The 26519-nt window shown below is 49.5% G+C and overlaps 2 long non-coding RNA genes across 2 annotated transcripts in view; both read left to right on the forward strand.

Annotated features, from left to right (window-relative positions):
- The first annotated feature begins 471 nt into the window (after positions 1-471).
- On the forward strand, positions 472-2223 carry LOC133253461 (uncharacterized). The gene is made up of 2 exons (XR_009738303.1): positions 472-657; positions 2018-2223. It is a non-coding gene; the product is annotated as an uncharacterized LOC133253461 (long non-coding RNA).
- Positions 2224-16213: 13990 nt separating this feature from the next.
- The window catches only part of LOC133253126 (uncharacterized), a 43808-nt gene continuing 33502 nt past the window's right edge, over positions 16214-26519 (forward strand). Inside the window, exon 1 of the long non-coding RNA XR_009738199.1 lies at positions 16214-23313. This is a non-coding gene — a long non-coding RNA (uncharacterized LOC133253126). The remainder of the gene's footprint in view (positions 23314-26519) is intronic.

Genomic DNA, 26519 nt, shown 5'->3' on the forward strand with positions numbered 1-26519 from the left:
TGGGGCTGGGGGTATAAGAGCCCTGCCTTGAAAGGTCTGTCCTGGGAAGAGGAAGCAGACGGATTCTACGGGGCTCAAGGGGCAGATGGATGACTAATGGAAAAAACTGTAGATCAACATTAAAGGAAACTACAGTAGTCAGAGATATAAAATGTGGAATGGATTATTTTGATAGGTAGCGAGTACCCGGTCACTGGAGGTATGCTCTTTGAATGGTATTTAAACCTCCAATGGGAGTCTTTCAGTTTTTTGCTAAAATATGATGCTGCAAATCTCTGAAAGTCTGGGATCAAAGTGAAGTAAATGTGTGTACAAAATCCTTGCCTCTTTCCCGCTTCCACAGACAACAGCTTATGGCAAAAATTGCAGATTTTATTTGCGCCCCCTGCCCATCCCTCCTTTTCCTTCCTGAGAAAATGTTTACCTGCCGCTGCTCCTCTCTAACTGGACTTGTGTTCCGCCTATAGGGAATTTCTCCAGGGGCGTGTGAAAAAAACAGTCCTCCTGTTGGCATTCTTTCATCATGGAGACAGTGAGCATTTGGAAAACGGTCCCCATCTCAGTGTAATGGGAGAGAGGCATGGAAACAGATGTTGCTGTACAGGGGCCTGGGGGCTTCACAGTGGCATAAACAAGCTGAACGGGAACCTCAGACAGGTGAGGGCTTCTCTGCTAGGATGGCTAAGGATGCCTTTGCAGTCCAGAAGCTTAATTTGAGCTCTGATAGAAACAAGGAGTCCTCACCAAAGGCAAAGGCTGAGGGGGTTGCTTTTGAGGTTGCAGCTCCTGTTAGAAAGTTCCCTACCAGTTCCCTTGGTACCAGAGTGGCAGTGCCAGATGGATTAGCACTGAGGCTGGCCAGGCCGTGTCTCATCATTGGGTTTATTTCATGTCATGAATTTCATGTCATGAATCTTCACATCAACCCAAGGATACATTGTTATTATTATTTTGTTATTCCTGATTTACAAAGGTGGGAACTGAGCCATCAACTTGCCTAAGAGTTTACACAGGAGCAGACAGCACTGGGTAACAGGAGCAACCAGGGACTTAGAAAGACCTCCCTTGGAGATGCCAGTTGGATTGGCCTCCAGGGATGAGCAGAGGTCGATCAAGGGTGGAGTCGACTTTGGAAACATTCAGTGTGAAGCTGAGGAGAGCCTGAAGCATCAGAGGTGCTCGACCTTTCTGAGCAATGGGCTGAGCAATGGCCCTGTACAGATGGCAGGGAGTGAGCAGAAGGCAGCTGCCTGGGAGGAGAGGCCAGTCCATGAAGGACTTGTGTGTCTTGCTCTAGGCAGCTAGACTTTGACCTCTAAAGCAGGCACTGGGGACTTGCCCTGGTGGGTGTGAGAAGTCTCTCTCCAGGCAGTTCTTGGCTCTTGGAAAGTGGGCTTTCCCTCCACTGTCCTGTCCCCTGGTTCCCTCAGGGTTGAACTTCCCCACCTTGACCTTCTCTTAACAAGTGCGTGTTTGTGACTCTAGCGGTTTTCAGGAGTCACCGAGGGGCCCGTCTCACCTGATCTGCCCCAAGAAACTTCCCAGGCAAGACCTTTGAAATCTGGTTCCCAATTGCTACGAGGTGCATCTCCTTCCAGCAGGGCTGCCCCATCCTATGGATGCTGAATTTGACTTTGACTCAGCTTTGCTCTCCATATGCAACAGACTGGCCACATTGGGGAGTGGTCTTCCTTTGGGGCCCGACACAAAGTGTAATGATTTAGGCTCCCGCAGGACTCTTTATGAAAGACTGGGCTGTTAGGGAATCCACTCCCAGCATGCAGTGTGTCGCCCTTGTGTCCTGGCAAGTGGATGCTGGGAAACACAGAGTGAAGACTTTGGTACCAAGGGTACCAGAATTTGGATGCTGGCTTAGCCTGTCTCCAGCTGTGTGACTATGGATGATAAACTAGGATAAAAATACCTGTTAAAGGTTAAAGATCGTAGAAAGTATAGCTAGCTGGGAGGTGTTTGGGCACCAATTTTTTTATTCTTTGTATTTAATTCTTCTTTGCAGAGCCCCTGACAGGATGTCTTGAAGAAGCTCCTCCTTCCTGGGGCCCCAGAGTGTGAGCAGAGTTTATGATGGTCCCCAGGCAGTTGGGTCCTCCCAGTGTCTCCTGCAGACAAATGTTTAGACTGAACTTCACCCTCTGCACAATGAGGAACATGTTTTAAAGGCCTCACTTGTCAAAAAAGACTTATAAAATGGACTTAACGAGACTTCTGGATAGAGTGGGAGCCCTCCGATTGGCTGGTCTGGCCAGCAGGGCTGGAATGCAGCCTCCAGCGTGCTTGCCACACTGCACTCCATGCCTGTCACATCCCGGCTGGGTCACGTGCCCCCTGCCCACCCCTCCCTTTACTTCCTGCTGAAATGTTTACCTGACGTTGCTTCGAGATGACTGACTGTTAAATGCCCTGCAAATATAAAACTCTGCTGTGAAGTTACACTAGGGGAAAGTCCAGAAAACCCTACAGTTTAATGTTGCAGGCGGCTTCTCCTGAACAGAGGCCAGACAGCAGAATCCTTCTAGGCTAGCCCCTTCACTTTCTGAATGGGGAGACTGAGGCCCAGAGAGGAGGGAGCTTGCATATGACACATACTTTACAAAAGTAATTTTTAAAAAGATTTAAAACATGAATAGATAACACGTAGGACACAGCTTTATGCTGGGTGGGAGCTCTTAGACTCTTCCCATCCCCCAACCCCCTCCCTACTCCTGCCTGCTCCTGATCCTTCATTTTTTTCCATAAACAGAGAGCAGTTTATCCTCTTAGTACCAAATGAGGTGGGTAGCATATTGTTCCCATTTTATAGAAACATTAACTTTTTTTTTGGTTTTTTTGATCATGCCTCACAGCTTGTGGGATCTTAGTTCCCAAACCAGGGATCAAACCTCTGACTCCTGCAGGGGAAGCTCAAACCTCTGACTCCTGCAGTGGAAGCTCAGAGGCCTAACTACTGGACTGCCAGGGAAGTCCCGAGAAACACTGAACAAATCCCCCAGGGTGACACAGCTTAGCTGGCTGGGTGGTGGCTAAACCAAGATTCCATCTTGGTTGTGCCCAGTGACAGGGCTGTCTCTTAATTACCATCCCATTTTACAGATGAGCACACTGAGGCTGGTGAGGGAGGGTTTTACCGCCTGAGGCAGCAGCTGATCCACGATGCAGATCAACTCCGGCCTTGTGGAAAATCACTGGTCCTTTCCCAGCACTTCTGACCCCTGCCTATCCATGGTCAGCTCCTGAAAACTCAAGTCTGTTTGTTAAGCTCCATGGCCCTTTTCATTGTTAGAAATATTTGAACTTCAAAAATGAGGGAGTGTAGGGGCATATGTGGCTTCTGTGGGACAGAGACAGTGAGGATGGATGTTTTCATGTTCAATGGGCAGCCCCAGGCTGGATTCCTGATTCCCTTCTGTATCTATTTTCTCCTTGGCCCCTTTCCTGGTACATAGTAAGTGCTCAAGAAACAGTCCCTGAATAAATGAGTGACTGAATGGGATGAATGAACTGTGTTGTGTGAACATGTTAGGTCCTCATTTGGCCATTGGCTCCTGGTTCTTGGGGATGGGGCCTCTCCTTCCCTCTGCCTGCAGGGCCTGGCATGGTGCCTCGGCTGGAGAAGGCATTCCCTGGTACACACTGAACAAGTGCTTTGTAGGCTGCTGGTGCTGAATCACCCGGCTGGCCTTGGTCTGTGTAGGAATTTGGACCCCACTTTTGGAAATACTCTCATCTGGGTGCATTTATAAACATGTGCCCGTATTTTTAATCTTGCAACCACTTGACCTCTGCAGTAGAGCCATTGTTAGCTGGGAAGGGCATCCTGTGAGGCCTATGATCTCACTGAAGGAGAACTGGGAGCAAGGGAGGGGCTCATGGAAGGCACTTAAGTGCCAGGGCCGATGGATCCTCAGCCAGGAGGAAATGGAGACCACCACCTACAGAGTAGCGCTGACCCTTTGAGAGCTCACTAGTCATGAGAACATGGGTGCATTGACCCCCTGAATGTGATTCGTTAGTAAGAACTGGATTCAGTTGGAAGGTTTGAAACATTGCCCTTCCTCCAAAGCCCTCACAAAGTGACACTGTTAGGGGCTTAGGCTCCTCGTCTTGTTGCTGTTCTCAAGATCACCTCCTGATCCAAGATGCCAGCTGTAGCTCCAGCCATTATACCTGCATTCTAGAAAGCAGGGAGGAAGAAAGATAGAGATTAGGACAGCATACTTCCTGGAAGCTGCAGAAAACATTTCCAATTATATTCCACTGATCAGAGCTTAGTCAGTTGGCCAAATATAACAGCAAGAGAGGCTGAAATTTATTCTGGGTATCCATGTCCTCAGCCAGTGTCAAGGGGTTCTGTTATTGAGAGAGGAGAAGGGAGTCGATAGTGGAAGATAACTAGAGTCAGATGCACAAATGCAAGCTTCCCTTCCTCCTGTTCCACCCTTCCCAGCCTCTGGGCCAGAGAAGGTCTTATTTAAAGTTGAGTTCCTTAAGGAATCAGAGGTTCAGAGAGTGAATGGCTTGCCCAGGTCACAGAGTTGGATGTTAGAGGAGCTGGCATTTGAATCTAGACCTGTCTGGAGGATAAAAGCTGAGTCGTTCCCTTATCCTGCTTTTTGATTGACTAGATGTTTTCCCACGAGCAGGAAAGACCAATCTGTCTGTTTGAGCTACATCAGCACCCAGAAAACACAGGGAATGGCCATGACTCATTGCTTTCAACTCGTGTGCCCACTGTGTGCCATTTATCCTTCTTCAGCTTGGAGGTCTTATAGCTTCTTGACACATCTTCTCTTCCTCTTCTGTATGCCCGGTCTTCCTACAGGGTTGGGCACATAGGGCATGCCCTGTCAATTTTTGTTGAGTGAAATTGATAAGCCTTGCCTTGGGAAAATCACCTTCAAATCATGATATCACCCCTGCCAGGTAAGCACTGTAAATCAGCTATACTTTAATACAATTTTTTTTATTGTTACTATTGAGTGAATGAATGAATGAAGCTACATCACAGGGCCATTTGTTACCCTGGACTTTCTCAGGACTCTCATCCATGTGTCCCAGAGAACCAGCCCATTCTGCGTTTATCAGACACACAGGGGCTTCAGAAGCCCAGTCCTTGTCTCAGACTCTTCAGGATCTCCCCACCCAGCTGTGCCAGGTGTGTGGCCAGATCCTGGCGTCCAAGAGGCGAAGGACAGTTGCTGACATTTTGGAGAGCTATGGTGAAGCCAGCGCTGTGCCAGCTGCTTCACACAATCACTCCAATTCCACTTAACCCTCAAAACAACCCTTTTAAGAAGGTGGTATTCCCATTTGACAGGTGAGGAGACTGAGGCTATAATTATGGGATGTGATTTTTCTGCAAGTCACACAGCTAAGAAGTGGCAAACTGGCTTTAACAGGACATCATTCATGTTATTCATCAATGTTTAATTACTCATAGATTTGTCAAGTCAGTCATTGAAATGGGTGCTTAGCAGTACCTTTTCCAGCAAAAACCCAGGAGCTAGGTAAATGACAGAGATCTCGGTTTGCTCTGGTCACATATTATCATGCACCCTCATTTTGGCCCCCTCCAATGGCCCCCTCTCTTTTTTACAAACCTTCCTCTTTAGCTGAGGGCGGGGTCAAGGGGAGGTGGTCGGCCAAGGCTATACTGCGAGTCAGCCTGGCTGGGAAGGGACAAGGCTGGGTCTCCGGGTCTGCAGCTCTCGGGGGTCCGGAGGGTGTCCCAGCACGCTTCAGCACACACGTCAGGGGCAGGGGCGGCCGTCAGGTCTCAGGGCAGCCCTGCGTGGTTGCCGAGGGCTTTTCCGTCATGTCTTTATTGCCTCTGGCCCACACCAGTCCCAGAAGGGCGGCTCAGAGTGAGAACTCATTTTACAGCCCGGGGAGAGGAGGTCCTGCCAGTTTAAAGGGAGGATCTGGAAGCAAAAAGCCAGCGCATGTCAGATGGGGCTTTCTGGGCTCCTCCAGGCCCTGCTTAGCTCATGTGTTCACGCACTTTTAGGACGTCCTTTGGGCCAGACCCTTTTCTACCCATGTGCCCTCTTCCTCACCCTCTGGGCTCTGGCGTGCTGGCTTTCCTGGTGTTCCTGGAGCCTTCCACGCTTGTTCAGGCCCTGGAGCCTCTGCTTGGCTCTTATCCCTGCCTGCAAGGCTCTTCTCCCCTTTCTCTGTGTGACGGGCTCCCCATCACTCAGATCCCAGCCCCACGACCTTTATTCAAAGGCCTTCCCTGGGTACTCGATACAGGCGCTGCCGAGCCCTGCTCAACCACAGCCCATGCCTTTCCATTTATTTACTTATTTTTATCCAAGTTGAGTTGATTTATACTGTCGTGTTAATTTCTGCCGTACAGCAAATGACTCAGTTGTACATATATCTGCATTCTTTAGTCTATTCTTTTGCATTAGGGTTTATCCCAGGATATTGAATATAGTTCCTGTGCTGTACAGTAGGACCTTGTTGTTGAGCATGTGCCGTTTAAATATATTTTTAAAAAATTATCTGACACCCCCACTCCCATCCCCAGTATGATTTCATGAGAACAACAACCCTCTTACGAAGTCAGGATGCTTAGAATAGTGTCTCAGAGCAGGGGCTGGCAAACTTGTTTTGTGAAGGGCTAGATAGTGAACTCTGGGAGATTGTGAAGGACAGGGAAGCCTGGAGTGCTGCAGTCCATGGAGTTGCAAAGAGTCAGACATGACTGAGTGACTGAACAAAGATAGTGAATATCTTAGACTTTGAGGAGCCGTATCACCCTGCTTGACTCTGCCATTATCCCGGGAAAGCAGCTACAGACAAGGTAATCCAAAGGGCCTGGTTGTGCTCCAGCAAAACTTTGTTTATAAAAACAGGTGGGGACTTCCCTGGTGGTCCAGTGGATAAGAATCCTTCCGCCAGTGCAGGGGGCACGGGTTAGATCGCTGGTCCAGGAGGACTTCACATGCTTCCGGGCAACTACAGCCGTGCACCACAACTGCTGAAGCCGTGTGTGCCAGAGCAAAGAGAGAAGCTGCGGCAGTGAGAAGCCCGCACGCCGCAAGGAAGGGTCACCCCCACTTACCGCAACCAGAGGAAGCCCCCACACAGCAAAGACTTGCCAGCACAGCCAGAAAATAAACCAGAATAATGGCTACAACAACAAAAAACAGGTGATGTGCAAGATTTCGCTCAGAAGCTGTAGTTTGCAGAGACCTGGTTCAGAAACTGAACCAACTGAACCGAGCTTGAATCCTCCCTCTGCCTCATTTTTTTCATGAAATCTTGAGTTTCTACCTTTCTCGGTGCCTCAGTTTCCCTCTCTCATCTGTGTGGAGGAGGTGATGACAGAGCTGGTCTTATGGACTCTTGTGAGATGCGACTTGTATCTGGCTTGTGTGTTGCTCAAGGCTCAGCCCTGCATGATGTGCTGGCACAGAGCAGGAACTCAACACATAGGTATTTGTTAAGCAAACGCAGGGCTGAGTGATCTGCTGGCCTTGTGCTGGGCTCCAGGGGATACGGATGAACTATAATTGGCGGGACACTCAGCCGTCCAGGTGCTAAGAGTTTCAGAGCTCTGGCAAATGGTTTTGACAGCAAGGGTGGTAAATGCCCCGTCCCACTGGCACATGCGATGGGATGGTGGGCACAGTGGAAAACTCAGGCGTGCGTGTCCCTCTAAATTGTGGCCATGGGCCATGCAGGCCCAAGTTGCAGGCATTCTGATTAGTTTAAGAGGTTGGAAATTTGTACTTTGAGGGACAGTCTCTCATTTTTTTACAAGTAACCACTGATACAATAGAGCAAAAGGAATCAAATAACATCAAAATAGCCAAATGGACTAATTGGAGGTTGGGTTCTGCCGTCCTCTCCTCACAAGTGAATGCTATGAAAAGAGAAACTGAGAGTCAGGGACGTGACGTGTTTGTCCCCAGGCACATGGCTGGCATGTGGGGTCTGAACCCATGTTTACTGATTCCCACACTTGAGGGTTCTATGGCAGACGACTCGAGTGGAATCGAGTGAGGAGGCAAGGGGGGGCGGCTTGGGAGGTATGTTTTGGGGACTCAGAGCTCAAAAGCCCTCAGACTCTCACCTCTACCCCAACCTAGCCATGAGGGTTGGCTGCAGGACAGCCCCCTGCAGCGGACTGACCTCAAAGGCCAGCCAAAGGAATGCCCATCCCAAGAGGGCTCGATACTTGACCCTCTAGGTGCCCCTTCATGTTTCCAGGCTGGTCTTCTGCTCATCTGTGTGATTTCTACAGTGTCTGTTATCCCCTTGGTACAGGAGCCTCTGTCTTCAGGTCCCTTTCGCCTGTCACCCCAGATGGCCCACGAGAGGGAGGGTGAAAGGAGGCCTGAAGACATGGAGTCTGGTGGCAAGGACAGTGTTTGCAAACTGACTGACCTTTTCGGAATCCTGGCAATGAAGCCAGTTTCCAGCTGGGTGAACTTGGAGCCCTTTCTGCTCCTCTATGAGCCTCAGTTTCCTCACCTTTGAAGCAGGTGCAAGAGTCCATTTGTTGCAGAATTGTTCTGAGGCGACACATGCACCCTGGTGGCTCCTGCGCAGGAATGCCAAGGTCACACACAATGAAGGTCCCCTTTCTTTCTCCCCTCCTCGTCCACTGCCTGCCCTCTCCTGCACCCCACCCCATCTGGCCCCCGCTGAGGTCCTCTTGTCTAGATTCTGAGAGAAGTTTGTGGAACCTGGGTGGATCTCGGCCCCTGCAGCCCCTCTCCCCAGTGCCAGGGCTCCAAGGGAAGGGCTCGGGCATAAATTACGCCCATCTGTTCCCTTCCTGCTGAGAGCGGGGAGGAGGGGGAACACATGGGCCCTGGTGGATGCTGTACTTTCCACGAGCAGCTGTCAGGAACAATGGAAGGGAGGAAGGCAGGCCCAGTGAGGGGTCCACTCCACCCAGCCTCCCCGCCCCTAGCGGGGACCTTGGGAACTGGATTCTCTCAAGGCTGCACTTCTTGGAGAACAGAGACCCTTCCGCATGCCAGCCCAGACTGTCCACAGGGTCACCCATGTGCGCCCTGAAGTTCATCATTATTCATTCCTAACAGCGCTCGTTTGTTTATTCATTCCACAAACGTTTTCTGAGTACATCCTCTAGGCAGCCAATGCTGTGGGCTAAGAATTGAGATGAGCGTCTTGTCTTTGGAGAACCGACGACATGGAAACCACCCGGCTTTGAGTGCAGAGGTGGAGGTGTGCACACTGGGCTGCGTAAACACAGAGCGGGGAAGGCCTCTTGGGGTCACCCTTTGATATGGACAAAAGAAAAGTACCCCACAGACCGACAGCAGGGAGTCCTTGCTGGGGCAGGTGCAGTCGGAGGTGAGACGTGGTGACAGCCCTTCTGCTGCATCCTCTCCATCAGTGTTTAGCCACAATCAGATCGCTCACCTTAGAGCAAACTCTCCGTCCACCTCATGTCTCCCTCTAGTTCCTGCCCCATCAATTTCCTTCCCAGCCAGTTCCCCACATCGGTTTCCTATGCTATGTCTACGGCCTCCATTTCCTTCCCTCCACTCACGCCTGATCTATTGATGCTTCTACCCTCATTGCAACACTTCTGAGAAGATCATCATTTCCTCTATATTCCTGAGTCAGTAGGCATTTCCCTGCCATTTGGTTTGACTTTTCCTGCAGCACTGGCCACAACAGACCACTCTGTCCTTCTGAACTCCTGTACTTCTCAGGCTTTGAGACATCACAGGCTCTTGGTTTTCCTCCTGCCATGGTGGCTGCTCTTCCTGTCTCTTCTGGTGGGTTTCACTCATGCCTATCAGGTTTTTAAACACTGGAACTCCTCAAGGCTAGAATGTCAGTCCTCCTGTGAGCTGTCTTTAATTTTATCCTTGGGCACCTTATCCACTCCCATAATTCAATGGCTATTTCTATGCTGATAGCTCCCAAATCTCCATCTTTCTGTGAAGACCTCTAGCTTCAGACCGTAGAACCAGGAGCCTAGTTATCAACATCTCCACTTGAATACTGCCCTAACTTCCCAAGCTCAACAGTTGAATTTGTTACCCTCCCTCCTATCCCAGTCCCTCCAAGTTGTGGCTCCAAAGCACACGGGCAGAGCAGGTCAGAGACCTGGGAAACCATCCTCAGCCACTCCTCTTCATCATCCCCCAGATCTTAGCCCTGCAAATGCTGCATCCTGGGAAACCCCTCGGTCCTGGGTATACTGGGACTGGGATGGTTGGTCACTCTTCTGAAATCCAAAGGTTAAACACAGAGCATCTTCCAGGACTTAAAAGGCTCTGTGAAGATGGTTTGGAGAACATACACCTATTTAGGGAGACTGCTTAGGAGGCCTTTGGGCTTTGGAGGTGGCATGAACTTGGGCATCAGCCAGGGAATTGGACTGTGCGGGCTGTAGCCTTTCAAGGTCAACTCTTCATGGCTTGGAGGCCAACTGCAGGAGGCCAACTGACAGAACTAAGTGAGTTGAAGTTGTCTCCTAGGGTTTGGGCTTGGGACTTGGGTGTCTGGGTGAAGGTCACTTGGTGGATAAATTCTGTGTGACGGTGGCAGACACTGGAAATCAATTAGTGTGGTTGTTGGGAATGTCCAGTCCCCATATTTTTGTTAAAATTACATTTCCTTGCATCCTCCTTGGATATATTTTATCCCTCCCCTCCCTGTACTGCACCCCACCCCCCAACTTTCCAGCTCCAGGCAGAAAAGAGCAGGATTCATGGTGAGTCAAGGGGAGAGACACATTTTTCAGACTCACACGGAATGCTGTGGCCCAGGCAAGTGGACAGACAGCTAAGCTGGCAGGAGGATGTCTGGGCTCTGTTCTAAGACTGGTGTCTCCCCAGCCCTGGGCCTTGGGCCAGTCCCTCTCTCTCTCTGGGCTCCCCCACTCCTACCTCTACAGTGGTGGGGGGGCGCGGTCAGAGTAATTCAGGGACTCTGAACCCTGACTGCGTATGAGAATTCTCTAGAGGGTTTTACAGAATCCAAATGACCACCCCCTAGAGATTCAGATTTAACTGGACTAGGGTGGCATCCACACATTGCCTTTTTTCAGAAACATGATCCCCAGGTAATTCTCAAGGGCGGCCACTTTGAGAACGACTGGATCAGACGATCCTGGAGCCGGCTCACCTCTTTGGACCCTCAGGGTCTCTCCCTGGTTGACCTGCCTAAGTCACCTGCACCTCATGATCTGGACTTGAACTGGAGCTCTGGGCTAGCTAGCGGCAGAGGTGGTTTTCAGCTGAGGCCGGGGAAGCAGAAAGGCAAAGACCAGAGAGAGGGGGGTGGGGCGGGAGTTCTGGGAGGAGGAACAGATTGAAGCTATTAACATTTGATCAGTTTGGTATTGTTCTTCTGGAGACCACAGCTTATGAGGCTGCTTAATAAACGTCTGGTCAGGGTCCAATCCCAGCCGCCAAATGGGTGTTGCTATGGTTTCTGAGGAGGTTGTTTCCCACACAAGTCACTGCTTCCCACCCTGAACTGCGAAAGACCAGCGCCTTCCCCGTGCTCCTTAACTCTGTCCCTTCCCAGCTGAGCTGCAGAGGGAGAACACTGCACGCTGGTCGCATCAGCTGAGTCAGCCCCCAAAAGCAGCCTCGTGCATCCTCAGCCTGCCCTCTGCCCCGTGGGCCCATCCCTCAGCTGGTGTCATTTCTGTGCCCAGGTTTCAGGGTCCCTGTGTGGACCCTGCTGCCCCCGACTCAGGGAGTGGAGAAGTGGTGGCAGGCACTGTACGTGTGTGAGTGTGTCTACTTGAATGCATGGGTTCTTACGACTGAACACGTGTAGGTGAACGTGCGAATGTTTATGTGTAGTGTGTGTTGGTGCTTGAGTGTGCTTGTCAGTGGATGAGTGTGTACCGAGCATGACTCTGTGTGTGTGTGTGTGTGTGTGTGTGTGTGTGTGAATGGCCAGAACTGAGAGTAAGCACCAGGCGATGCTGCTTAATCTTCAAAAAACATATTGTGACATATTTAAGACAAATGAACATTTATAGACTCCAACAAGAAGCACCCATATAAATACCACCCTGCTTAAGAGGTAAAATTGGACCAAACAACAGCTGAAGCTTTCTATGCACTCTTTTCTGTTTGCATTCCCCTCCACCCTCAAAGTTAATCCTGTAGTGGATTTGGGGTTATCTTTTGCCTAATGGTACTCATCTCCCCTGTTTATTTCAAGGCTTCTTCGACTCTATGAAACACAATTAATTGTGAGTATGTGCAAGTGTGTGAGCACATGTGTAGGGTTGGGTGTTACAAGGGAAGGACGTGAAGTGGTGGATAATACTGGAGAAACCTTGTAAAGCAGAAAGGCTTTTATAATGCACCAGGGCATCTTGATGTCTGACTGGAGGCAAGGTTCCTAAACTCTCTGAGCTTGCTTCCCACCTATAAAATGAGATGAGGACGAAATACAATATGTGCCGAAAGAAATGGCAGAGGGTTGGAACGCAATTATCTTTAATTAAAAAAAAATTAACTATTAAAGAAGAGGCAAGAAGGCTACCCAATCTTGCAGAAGAAAATAAACAAATGATCAGATAGACATTATTTTAGGGGTGGTGGTGGAGGTGTGCTGACTTAAGCTGGGTTCTCCCCCTTCCCCCGCCTTTCCCTCCTTCTTCCTTTTAAACGTATGTATTTATTTATGTCTGTGCTGGGCCTTCGTTGCGTCACACGGACTCCTCTCTGGGTGGCTTCTCTTGTTACGGGCACAGGCTCTAGGCTACGCGGGCTCACTAGTTGTGGCCCATGGGCTTAGTTGCCCCAGGGTATGTGGAATCTTAGTTCTCAGACCAGGGATCACACCCATGGACCCTGCATTGGCAGGTGGACTCTTAACCACTGGACCACCGGGGAAGTCCCCCTCCTGTTTCCTTTTGAGTTCCTACAGTGCTTTCCTCTTTTGAAGTGGTTTTATGTCTGTGGAGTAGGGAAATTCAAACAGGGGCAGTTTTAGCCCCAACAAAGGACTTCAGTGGAAGGTTCCCTGCCTGCTCACTGCTAAATCAAACTGCAAGGAGAGAGGATCGTTTGAGATGCGGCTGATTCGGAATACACAACCAAGGTCAGTGAGCAGGCCAAACAAATCTGGGCTGTCTGGCAATACCTGAGCTAAAAAATAAAATTACTTGAAAATTGAGGCCAAGATTCAGGATACAGATCCTGTAAAGGAACAAGAGGCCTTGACTGGTGTGTTTATCCACTCACTTACCCAGCTACATCCTGGGTTTACAAAGGTGGATGAGATTCTCTGGTAAGAGAGAAAGACAAGGAAATAGGTAAAGACAGAAAATATGCTTGTGTTGTTGGAAATACACAGCATTGATGGAAACGGCCGGCACTTCACTGATTTCGTCCTGTGTGTCTCTGCTGAAGAACTGATGCTTTTGAACTGTAGTGTTGGGGAATACTCTTGAGAGTCGGTTGGACAGCAAGGAGATCAAACCAGTCAATCCGAAAGGAAATCAGTCCTGACTATTCATCGGAAGGACTGGTGCTGAAGCTCTGATACTTTGACCACTAAGAGCCAACTCATTAGAAGAGACCCTGATGCTGGGAAAGATTGAGGGCAGGAGGCAAAGGGGACAACAGAGGATGAGATGGTTGGATGGCATCACCGACTTGATGGACATGAGTTGGAGCAAGTCACGGGAGATGGTGAAAGACAGGGAAGCCTGGCGTGCTGCAGTCTATGGGGTTGCAAACTGTAGGACACGACTGAACGACTGAACAACAACAACGTCTCTGCTAAGAAATGACCGTGTGCCTCAGGTTGCACTAGACACCCGGATGAACTGAGAACCAGAGACATGAGATGCCAACTAGGTGGTATAAAGACAAGATAAATGTGAGTCAACAGCGGATGGGGGAGGGGCAGAAAGCGTGCCATTTATTGAGCACATATTATGTACTATGCACTGTGGGGAGACTGGACCTAAATTAATCCTTATGATAACTACTGAGTAAATATTATCCCGGTTCAACAAGCGAGCAAACTCAGTTTTCAAGAGGTTAAGGTATTTGCTTGGTAAATATCAGAGCAGAGAGTCAAACGCAGATCTTCCTGATTTGCCAGCCTACTGCTGTTCTTTGAAAATAATTCTGTGGTAAGAACTAGCAGATGGCTAGTCTAAGGTAGTTTCCAGTGAATAAGAAAGCAAGAATCTGGTATTGACGTGAGTAGTGAGAAAGTCCAATGTAAGATAGAATATTTTGGTTAGCATTTGTCTAAGAAAGCTTTGGAAAGCAAGTTGTAGATTTGGCTTCGAAGGAGTGGTCCTTTCATTCCAGGAACCTCAGTTTTTTTGTTTTCTGAGACTATTGTTTAAATCCTATATTCCTGGTATGACACTATGAGAAGCTTCTTGAGACAAAAGAGAAAAGGGGCCTAATATCATCTGTCATGGCAGAGGAACTGAAATCCAAGTTTTATGATCCCTTCTGAACAGCTCTGAGCTTTTACAATTTGCTAGAATCATAGAAAGACTTATGTAGCCCAAGTGGGAAAAAATGTCTTGATTTCTAAGGCTGTAAAGAGATTTTTCAATTACTTCTTATTTTTTTTTTTTTATTAAAAAATTTTTTTTGAATCCCAAATCACCCCACAGTTTCCTTAGATGGGCTTAGACATGAGTTTCAAGTTTTCAAAGTTCAACTGGTTTGGAGTTTCCTGTGTCCTAAAAATGTCTCCAATTAAAGGCAAGAAAAAAAACGTCATTTTTTTTTTTTTTAAATCCTCATCAAACTAAAAAATGGCTGAAGGGATTTTATTCAAACTTTCCCCCAAAATTCACCTTGTGCCAAGACCCAGCATGGAAAATTTCAGCCCAAAAGGATCACTCTTTGGCAAGTTACCCGAGCTAATGAAAACAGAGGGGCATAAAAGGAGTCTGTGTGTAGTTGCAACTATAGTGGTCACTGGAGCCCACATTGTGTGAGAAGAAGGACCTCATTCAACAACCCCCCCTTTTAAGTCTTATCATCAATATGGATGAGACTTGGATTTGAAGTGGTCACTGAACAAAAAGCACTTACTTTATGAATACAATCTGGCAGTGACATTATTTCAAGTGGCTTTGCTCAATTATGATTGACACTGGAATAAACTTATTATACTGGAAAGGTAAGGATTGCTCTAAAGAGTGTAGATTCATTCACTTATTCACAAGTGTTTACTGAGTGCCCACATGTGTGTGGCCTCTTAATAGATGTAGGGAGTACCTTGGTGGGAAAACAGAAGTGGCTCCTGAATGTATGGATTACTGGGGGGAGGGGAAGGACACAGACTGAATTACAGACTGTGACAAATTCCGTGGTGCAACAGAGAGGGGTGCTGAGGTAGAGAAAATTGGGAGCGGTGATGATGGCAGCCTGTATTGTTAGAAGACTAGTGGGGGCGTAATGCATACTCATTCACTAGTTAGCCAACATTTAGTGAGTGGCCACCATGCCCTGAACTTCTGTTGGGATACAAGTCTGAATACAGAGCTGAACCAGACCTTAATTCTGTTCTCCCAGTGCTCTCCAACCAGTGGGAAAGCTGGCCAGTGAGCAAGGAGCTGTGACAGGTGACAGGTAATTTAATGCAGTCATCAGCAATGTCCAGTGGAGGATGGGAAGGGAAGTTGACAAGCTGCATTGGCAGTGGCCCAAGAAGGCTTCACTCAGGAGGGACAGTTGAACAGGCATTTGTGAGAGTTGAGGCTGGAAATGTAGAGACAATGAGAAGTAGGACTGTCTACATGGAAGCCTTGCTTCCGGACTCACCTGTCTGAGGGCCTGGAACATGTGGTATGAGCCCCATAAACCCAGGAGCAAGCATGGAACTTGAGCCAGAGGGTTGTTTAGTAACTGGTGGGCCCCTTTCTCCGACGTCTCATGGCATCTCTTTGGCTTTAGCCTTGTGGTTAAGGGCTTGGCTTCTGCAGTCAGACTCCTTAGGTTCGAATTTCAGCACTGGTACTTTCTAACGGTGTTACTTTGGGTAATTTCTCTCTGTGCTAGTTTCTCTACAGCCAAGCAAGGATAAATAACCCTGTCTTCCTCCTAGGTTTACTGCAAGGACTAAATGTGGTCACGCTTCTACAGTCGCCACAAGTAAGACCAACACATATCACCTGAACATGTCTCTGGGAGCTTCCCCTCACTTCTGCACAACCCACTTTTCACTTGGTCCAAGGATTCTGGTTGAATACTTTGTCAGGGAGTGTGCTGGGCATTCGGTCTGGCAATGACCATGCAGACAGTGGGGTTTCTTGCCTCATGGGTGGCCAAATTCCTCAAGTTCCCTAAATGAAACTTGTTTGCCTCTTCCAGAAAATAGCTATTTGTTATCTCTGTAATGCAAAAAAAAAAAAAAAAAAATAAGGGTGAGTATCATTTCATTTTTCATCAGAATCTTTGGTTAGGTGAAAAGCTGCCAGAAATTTTGAAATATCTTGCTCCTTTAGACATCAGAAGGCTGGGAGATTTCCCATTATTAATTAGAAATAAAAACTTCTTTGTGGCCCAGCACAAGGGCAAAACTGTGATTTCACAGGTCAGTGGAAAACTCAGCAACACTGTTTTGCTTGGTATTAATTTTCTTTAGGGAGTAGGAGGAAGATGGAAGGTGGTTTCCAGAATGATACATCGATGTGGCCATGTACATGCAGTTGAGGGAGGTGACTGAGGTGGCGTGTTCCCCACGAGCGGACATGGACAATCATTTCACCTCCGAGTCTCAGTTTCCTTTCATGTAAAATAGGGATAATGGAACCTCCCATACGGGGTCGTTTGTGGTAGGTGCCATACAGGGTAGAGCCCTGTTCCCCGCGGCTTTTCCTGGGGAGACCCAGGATGTGGACTCATCTGGGGGCAGCAACACTTCCTCCTTTTTCATTTTCTAGGTCCCTGGACAGGTCAGAACGAGGGCAGTGGTGAGGAGTTCTGGGGAAACCTGTAGGGGCCTCAGGTGGGTGGGTGGCTAGGTAGCACTCTCCTGGGAAGCCTGTATTCTCCTCTGAAATTGCTGAACTCTGCAAGGATCCGCCCCATTTTCTTTGCTGAGCTGGTTCTTGTTTGTTTCCAGTCCTGCTTTGCAACAAGCAGTTCCAGCGTTTAAGAGACTGCAGAGGAGGCCTCGCGGGTGTGTGGACCATGGGTGTATGACTGGGGCTGTTTTAGTGGCAGCTCAGTCTGTGCCTTCCGGCTCAGCGTCAGGCTCCGCGTCCCCCTCCGTCTGCCACAGCATCTTCCCATCTGCAGGAAAGCAGGCCACAGGACACAGAAGCCAGGCCAGCGGCCCGAGCCAGGCTGCCGGCGACCAGCCAGCCTTGCCGGCCTCTCTCGGGGACCCTGCGAGGCTCGGCAGGCCCGGGTGACGGGCCCGGGCCCGCAGGTCACCGGCGATGGCACTCGCGGTGGCTCCCCTGCGCGAGGAGCGCGCGCGGACCTCCCCGCAGGCCCTGCGCCCGGCCGGCCTCGGGAACTGACCAGGCCGCGTGTGAGCGCCGGGATTCCTGCTCCTGCCTTAAATATGCCGGTTATTTTTATCTCCCTACGTCAGGCGGCGAAGGCCATCCCACCAGTGGCCGCGGCGGCTGCTACACAATGTTTCCCTTTAGTCGGGAGGGGAAATGGAGGGAGGCCAGACTTCCTGATCACATGGTGCTGAAGTCAATGAAAAAAAATTAAGGGGGACCCCTCCCTTTTTCTGCAATGCCCGATCCAGGTCTCCCCCCTCACCCGCTCCCCCCACCCTCAGCCCCCTTGGGCTCCCCGCGTCGGAGAGCAGCCGAGGCTCCAGGCGGAGGGCCAGCGAGGCAGGAGAGAGGGCAAACATAAACACGAGATTGTTGCAGTAATTGGTGCTCTGAAAACACTGAGGAAATGAGAGGCTTGTACGAAACATCAGCCGACAAGAAACGGGGTGATGTCAGACAGCCTTCCAGGATTAGAAACCCTTAAAAGCTCCGAGCCCGCGGCCGCGGCGGAAAGCGCTCGGCGATCCCGGGTAGGGAGCCCTGGATCGCCGCGCGGCTGGCGCTCGCTCGCCATCGCCTCTCTGCCGGCCTTTCCTCTCTCCTGTTTTCTCTTTCTCTCTTTTTCTTTGTTTTTTTTTCCTTCCTTCTCGCTTTCTGTGTCTCCCTTTCTCTTTATTTGCATTCTCTTTCTCTTTTATTTCCTTTTCCTTCTGCATTAAAAAGAAAAGGACAGATCACATCAAATGTTTTCTGTTTCTAAGACACCTGGTACTTTTAGATTTTCTCTGACTTTGAAACAACAAACCGTACTCAGCCCCCACACAGACCCCGCGGCGCACACTCTGCCCTTGGGTGTCTGTCGTTGGGGCTTGCACTTTTCCTCTCATTCCCTGTCCCTGTCTCCCTCTCCCCCCTTTTCAGGGGTTAGAACTACACGTTGCAATAAAGCCCACACATGTGGAAGGCCTGAAAATAAACAAGAGGCATTTATCAAGGACAAGCTCCCCAAGAAAATGGGATTATATATGTATATATATTTTTTGGTAAAAATCCGGCATTTTCAAAAGAGAATATGAACTTCCCAGTAACATGTCACCCAGCCTTCAGCTGCTGTGGCCTCACTTTTCCTGGACTGAGTTAATTAAGAAGGCTAAAAGCACACAGAGAGTACACGCGCACACACACACACACACAACATACATTCACTCCTTGACAGCTCCCCCTCCCCCAACCCCACAGGGCAGGGTAGCTAAACTAACATCGTTGAGGAAGGTCTTGTGCCAGATCCACCTGGAACCTGGCCGGGTCTTTAAGTTGGAGGCCAGGTCTCATCTGTTCAGTTACACAAAAGATGCCGCCGGTCGGACTTTCTCTCCTGGTGTTTGCCAGGATTAATGAGGCGCTGTTTGGAAAGGGCCTGAGCCCCTCCGACCAAAGGCACCAAGGACACCTTTTCAAAGAATGATTTATGTCCAGCTTTACCCAAATAGGAACCAAAAGAGGGGTTTCTGTTTTCTCATCTTTAGAACAGATGAATTTAGCACCTGGATCCTCGCATTTCAGAAGCTTTAGAATCTGCCTTATTAATTGCTCTGTCACCCTCTCCTGGCAGCGTAGGCTTTTCACCCTCTCTTTTCAAGACCCAGTGAAAGGTCACATCGAGGTCCGTATGTCCTTGGGGAACTGGACGAGTCTCAAAGACTTGGGGGGTTCCCTCACTGCTGCTCATGGTGGGAACAATGTCCCTATCCCTTCCCTATACACTCATAAATCTTGCGGTAACTTAGCCCCCCTAAAATTTGACACTCCTAAACTGTAGTAAGTTGAGCCGAGTATTCTTCTCAGTCTGATCCAATATACCTATGGTGATACCACCCACCAAGAGGTAGACAGCAACCCTGTTTTCCAGTTTTCATGGGAACATTTTGCATCTTTGATGTTCCCTTTATGCTCTGCACAATCAGTGGTACGCCTCCTCTCTTCCCTGATGCTCCTGTATCTCCCCTCCCTCAATTTCTCAGCCTAGGGAGCTAAGGGTCTTCCTTGTCTATTCTTGCTCTCTCCCCATATCTATCAAGGTCAATGGATCCTGTTGTTTAGTCCCCCAAAATCTCAGGTTCTCTGATGCTCCTTCTCACCTCCTAGCATCAGAAACTCCTAAGGTGAACCACCTTTTTCTGGGTGGTGCCTAAGAATCTTCACAGTTTGAGTTAAAAATCCCAGATTTGCTACTTAGTGGCTTCATGACCTCAAGCAAGTTACTTCTGTGAGCCTCAGTTTTATCTCCTATAAAATGGGGATAATGATAGACCCACCTCATAGGCTTGTTGCGAGGATTAAATCAGATAAACGCATAAAGGACTTAGCCTAGTGTCTACCACGAAGTAGGGGCTCTGTAAACAGAGGCAGATCTTTATTACGCTCGATATTAGTGTTCTTAGGCTATACTTTGCCTCAGGATCACCTGGAGGCCTTGGTAAAATCCAGACTTCTTGGTACTACCCCCATAGCTCCTGATTCAGTCCACTGATACAATTGACACGCAGCACTGTGGAAGTTTCAGGTATACGACCTGAGGATTTGACGGAGGTGCATTTCTAACTAGCTCCTGGTGATGCTGATCTGTAGGTCTGCAGACGGCACTGTGGACAAAGTCAGATCTTCTATGCCTCTGATTTTCTTTGTCCAGATTCCTTGGCAATGGCCATGCGGCCCCTTTTGCTCCTGACCCAACTCACCTCACTTGCTTGCTAATATTCCCCATCACTCAGTTGACACCCCACAGCCCTCCAGGCTGCCATGCTGGTAGAGCTGCCTCTCTGCTGGGAATATCCTCTCCCTCCCTCCACTGCTTTGTGAGCTCCCCCAACCTGGAGGCCCAGACGCAAGGCTTCCTCTTCTCCAAAGGCTTTCCTACTCTCCCCAACCACAAGAGCCAGCCTCTCCCTCCTGCATGCTTTGCCCTCCACTCAGATTCCATGGCGGTTGTCACTGGATGCCAAACCATTATCTATGGATGGGCCCGTCTCCCCACTGGCCAGTGGGCTCCTCCAGGGAGGGTCAGGTCTTGTTTGTCTCTGAATCACAACGGTATGTAGAGCCTCCAGTTCAAGGAGAGATTCGGTAACTGTTGAATGAATAAGAGAATGAATGAACCAGCAAGCGTACCCTCTAGGGAAATCGGCCTAGCTGATAGGATTGTGGGGGTGCTCTGGAGCTTGGGACACGCCCCCCGCCCCCGCCCCCCACCACAGCCCCAATCTGAAAGATTCGCAGTCTGCCCTGATTTAAGGAGCTACTGCTAAGTCATTTCAGTCGTGTCCGACTCTGTGTGACCCCATAGACGGCAGCCCACCAGGCTCCACCGTCCCTGGGATTCTCCAGGCAAGAACACTGGAGTGGGTTGCCATTTCCTTCTCCAGTGCATGAAAGAGAAAAGTGAAAGTGAAGTCGCTCAGTCATGTCTGACTCTTAGCGACCCCATGGTCTGCAGCCTACCAGGCTCCTCCATCCATGGGATTTTCCAGGCAAGAGTACTGGAGTGGGGTGCCATTGCCTTCTCCAGATTTAAGGACAGAAAGCACTTATTCATTGAACTCTAAGCTCCCTTTCCCTTTATATCACTGAATCATCCTAACATTTCCCTGCTTATGAGAGGATGGTTGAGGCTGTGGGAGAGGAAGTGACTAGCAGAGGTTATGTAGCCCAGAAGAGGAAGCGCCAGGCTCGGGTCAACTTGGACACGCAGCTCCCCACAAATTCCACACAACACACACATGCACACACGTACACACACATGCACCCGTGGATGCACACACAAGTGATCTAGCGATTACCTCATTATCGAGGTTAACGCCCAAAGCCACTTCTAGAAGGAACTTGCTGGCATATCCCCTTGTGGCAGTCGGTTCGTGCAGGGCCCTCCCTGTCCACCTCCTTCTCTGGGCTTCGAGCTCCTCGAGAATCTTCCTGGCCTCAGCTGCAAACTGGGAGGCCCAGGAAGGTAGCAGGAGGGATGCTCCCAGGCCAGCTTTAGAGACTGAGGAAGGGGATCAAATCGACCAACATGGTCTGCAGAAAGATTTTGTGGCTGAACTACATTTGAGTTGCAATCTATGTGGCCCGGTGATATGATATGGTTTGGGTGTTTCCCATGTACCTGACGCTGTATCAATGACTCTGCATATGTAACACTCACAGTAACACAATAACCTGTGTGCATGCTCAGTCGTTCAGTTGTGTCTGACTCTGCGACCCCATGGACAGTAACCCTCCTGCCAGGCTCCTCTGTTCATGGGATTATCCTGGAAAGAATACTGGAATGGGTTGCCATTTCCTCCTCTAGGGGATCTTCCTGACCCAGGGATTGAACTTGCATCTCCTAAATCTTCTGTATTGGCAGGTGGATTCTTTACCACTGATCCACCTGGGAAGCTGAACCCAATAACATAGATATTGCTGTTTTTCCCATGTGTAGATGAGGAAACTGAGGCTTGAAGAGGTTAGATAACTTGATCAAGATCACGCAGCTAAGCAGGGAAAGCTAACTAGGAAATATACATCCTTACTTCCATCTTATCGATATGGGAAGCAACATACTGTTGTTGTTGTTGTTTAGTTACTTAGTTAAGTCTGACACTTTGCAACCCCGTGGACTGTAGCCTGCCAGGCTCCTCTGTCCATGGGATTTCCCAGGCAAGAATACAGGAGTGGGTTGTCATTTCTTTCCCCAGGGGAATCTTCCCGACCCGGGGATAGAACCCATGTCTCCTGCTTGGCAGGCAGATTCTTTACCACTGAGTCACCTGGGAAGCCCAAAGCAACAAAACTCAGCTTAGAAAGCAGAAGAAACCAAGAGGTTTGAGACTCCATGACTCAGCTTTATTTTGTGTCCATTTGTCTTCTTCAGACAAGCCAGATGGTACAGAGGAGTTAGAATCTGGGATTCCTAGAATGGATGAGATTGAAAGGCTGAGCAATCATCTTATCCAAACCCTACTCTGCCCACATGTTGCCAGGTTGAGGCACAGAGAGGGCTTGGTACATGCCTAATACCACACAGCTTGTGAATGAGCATCTGAACTGGACTGCTTACCACCCAGGCAGACCTTCCTTCTTCCTTTCCTCCTGCAAAACTTTATCAGGACACCTATCCTAGGCCAGGCACTTGTGGTTTTGAGATTATTTCCCACCTGACTCCTTAGACCATGGCAAGACTCTGAAACAAGAACGTCAACTATGAAGTTATTCAGATATGAATGGAAGGTTCAGGTGGCCTGGTGCCTTAATGCAGCCTGGGCGGATGGCTGCATTGTCTACACTTAAGTTCTGGCAAGCAGCAAAGGCAGAAGCTGATATTGACCTTTGGCAGGGATGGCATCTCTTGGGCAGTCATCTCCCTGCATTCTTGGCACCTCCAGACAACTCAGAGCTGGGCATCATTCTCAGCATCACCCTTTGCTTATACATTAGAGTTCAGGGAAATTTGAGAGCTTCACTTGGTATCGGTTACCAGCTGAGTGGCTCAGACGGTAATCTGCCTGCCATGTAGGAGACCTGAGTTCGATCACTGGGTTGGGAAGATCCCCTGGAGGAGGAAATGGCAACACTCTCCAGTATTCTTGCCTGGGAAATCCCATGGACAGAGGAGCCTGGTGGGCTACAGTCCATGAGGTCACAAAGAGGGCGGACACAACTAAGCAACTAACACACTAACAGCAGCTGAGTGGGCCTAGCAAGTGATATAACCTCTCCCAGCCTCCATGGACCCATCTGTAATGTGGGGATAAATGGAGTACCTGCCTTGAAATACCAACCAGACTATTGATGTGAGTTGAATGGGTCTGTCTATGTTAAGAGGGCTTCCTGGAGCATGACTACATATAGTTTGTTAATATGACTGTTAGTGGCCTTGGGCCAGCTGCAAGCAGTCAGCTCAGGAGACCAGCTTCCCAGGAGAGGGAGTGGGTAGGTGGGATAAAGGCAGAGGAGAAGGGAAGGAGAAGACCACGTGAAGATGGAGGCAGAGGTTGGGGTGATGCCACTATAAACCAGGGAACACCTGGATCACCAGAAGCTGGAAGAGGCAAGCAAGGGTCCTCCTCCGGGGGACTTCAGAGGGAGTGCAGCCCTGCTAACGCCTTGCTTTTGGACTCTTGGCCTCCAGAACCGTGAGAGTACATTTCTGTTGTTTTCAGCCACCCCGTCTGGGCTCATTTATTACCACAGCCCTAGGACATTATTCGGAGAAGGCAATGGCACCCCACTGCAGTACTCTTGCCTGGAAAATCCCATGGACAGAGGAGCCTAGTAGGCTGCAGTCCATGGGGTTGCTAAGAATCGGACACGGCTTAGCGACTTCACTTTCACTTTTCACTTTCATGCATTGGAGAAGGAAATGGCAACCCATTCCAATGTTCTTGCCTGGAGAATCCCAGGGATGGGGGAGCCTGGTGGGCTGCCGTCTATGAGGTCACACAACTGAAGTGACTTAGCAGCAGCAGGACATTATTAGGCTTCGCTTGTAGCTCAGTGGGTAAAGAATCTGCCTGCAATGTGGGAGACCTGGGTTCGATCCCTGGGTTGGGAAGATCCCCTGGAAAAGGGAAAGGCTACCTACTCCATCCAGTATGCTGGCCTGGAGAATGCCATGGACTAGTCCATGGGGTCGCAGAGTCGGACATGACTGAGCAACTTTCACTTCACTTCACTTTAGGACACTATTACAACTTTATCTTTACCCCCATTTTACAAACGATAAAACTGGATCAGAGAGGTTGCATGCCTTCTTCTAAGCTGCCCAGATAACAAGGAACTGCTGTTCAAGCTCAGGCTTATCAGACCCCAAAGCCAAGACTCCCTTCAAGTGAAACATGGGGGTGTTTGAAAGATGCGGCAATGGGTCCCTAAGATGAGAAAACTAGGCTTCCTAAGTGGAGGAAAGGTGAGAATTGGTCCTTTCGGTCCCAAGGCTGATCTTTCAATCCAGAGAATTCCCCAAGAGACATGACTGCCACAAAGCCCACTCAGATGCTGAAGGGAGGAGTTTTTAAAGGGAGTTTTGGTAGTTGGATTTGCATAGATGGTTCCAAGGCGTGTGGTTTTGGGAAACACTGGTTGAGCAGCTCATCCATAGGGTGACCCAGGCAGCCAGTTCTGAGCTTGGAAAAACATAGATTTCTTTTTTTTTCCCCTCTTTCTTCCTTTTTTTTTTCCTTTTTAAACACGAGTCAGGCTGGGAGGGACCTCAATAAGGAAGGAAATCAATAGGAAATGCCTTTAGAAAATGAGATTTTTCAGAAAGCATGCATGTCATGTCATCATTCTTGATGCAAAGGCTTGGGTCCTGTGATTTGAAACAGGAAATCAGAGAAATCAAAGGCAGCCAGTGAGAGGAGAGTGTGGAAGCTTCCTCGGTCCCGGAGCCAGCTGTGTGATCTGACTGGCAGCTGTGATTACAGAGCCCAGTCACGTGGAGGCCAGTGGAGGGAACGGCGGGTGTTGGCCTGGGGAAGAGCAGTTCTGGGTGGGACCTGAGAGTTTTCTCCACACACCTGAAGGGCTGTTTTGAGGCAGGGTGACAGGCGTGTTCTGGGGGGCCTGGGGTGACCCACGGAAACTACCAGGCTAGGTATATCACAGGAGGCACTAGAGCAAAAGGTTCAAAGCCACAGGGCTGAGGGTTCAAATGCCTATTTCACCACTTAACTAACTTGAGCCAATTATTTAAGCTTTCTGGGCCTCTGTTTCTTCATCTGTAAAATGGGAGTCATAATATCTTCCTGGTAGATTTGTTGAGATGCTTAACTCTTTTCTTTTTTTTCCACTGTGCTGGGTCTTCATTGCTGCTCACAGGCGCTCTCTAGTTACGGGGAGCAGGGGCTTGCTCACTGCAGTGGCTGCTCGTTGCGGAGCACGGCCTCTAGCCTTGGGCTTCAGTAGTTGCCTCTCTCAGGCTTAGTTGCCCCATGGCGTGTAGCATCTTCCCAGACCAGGGGTTGAACCTGTGTCCCCTGCACTGGTGGGAGGATTCTTAACCAGTGGACAACCAGGGAAGTCCAGAAACTTAACTTTTTTTGAAAGTCAAGTTCTAAAAAATAAAAAGAAATGAAAGTCAAGTTCTTGGACCAGTACCCAGTATATAATGAGCACCCTGTAAATGTTAGGTGTTTTCCTCTCTTCTTGGAGAGGTCAAGGAAGGCTTTCTAGAGCACAGAACTGGGATGTAAAGAATTAGTGTTGGGATTTGCTTTGTGGAGGCAGATGGGCGAGAGCATGGAAGGTGGAAGGAACAGCAAGCCCAGGGATACGAAGAGACCCACCTGGGTGTGTTTGTCCCGTACGACGTTGAGTTCTGTCTGGAAAGTAGAAAGTGATGGGGGCTGGGGACGCTGGCAGGGCCAGGGCATGGAGGGCTGGGGAGTCTGAGTTAGGAGCTTGGAAATCATCATGCAGGTCAGCGCCTGAGTGTTCATCAGAATCGTCTGGAGGATTCCTCCAAACACTTAGGGGCTGGGCCCCACCCCCAGAGAGGCTGATCTATTTATTCTGATCTTTATTCTGAGGTGGGGGCTGCGAATTTGCAAATTCTGACAAGTTTCCAGGGACCACACTTTGAGAAGCCCCGCTGCAGATGGTGAGGGCAGTTGAAGGATTGAGGGCAGTTCAAGATGAGGTTCAAGGTCAGTCTTGTTACCTTGAGGCCACACGGGTAGCCACCTGAGGGCACCGTGGGAGGCTGCTGGAAGCAGAGTGGCAAGAGCTGACATCCTCTGTTCTCCAGTGACAGCTGGGCCTGGAGGTTGACAGGCTCCAGGGAAGGAGAGCTGAGCAGGCTGCCTCGAGGGTGTGTGGCCAGCTAGGTGCCACTCCGGGCAGCTTCACACTTTTTCTTCTTTTATTAAGGGTAGCCCAGGGAAGGGTGACTTACGGACATCCTGGGGATCCCCAGGGATGCAGAGGGCGAAGTCCAGCAAGCAAGGGAAAACCTCCCAATGGCCGCTCCCTCCAAACCCACGGCTGCTGCCCACCTGGG

Source organism: Bos javanicus, chromosome 8 (assembly GCF_032452875.1).
Source record: "Bos javanicus breed banteng chromosome 8, ARS-OSU_banteng_1.0, whole genome shotgun sequence".
NCBI classification, from domain to species: domain Eukaryota; kingdom Metazoa; phylum Chordata; class Mammalia; order Artiodactyla; family Bovidae; genus Bos; species Bos javanicus.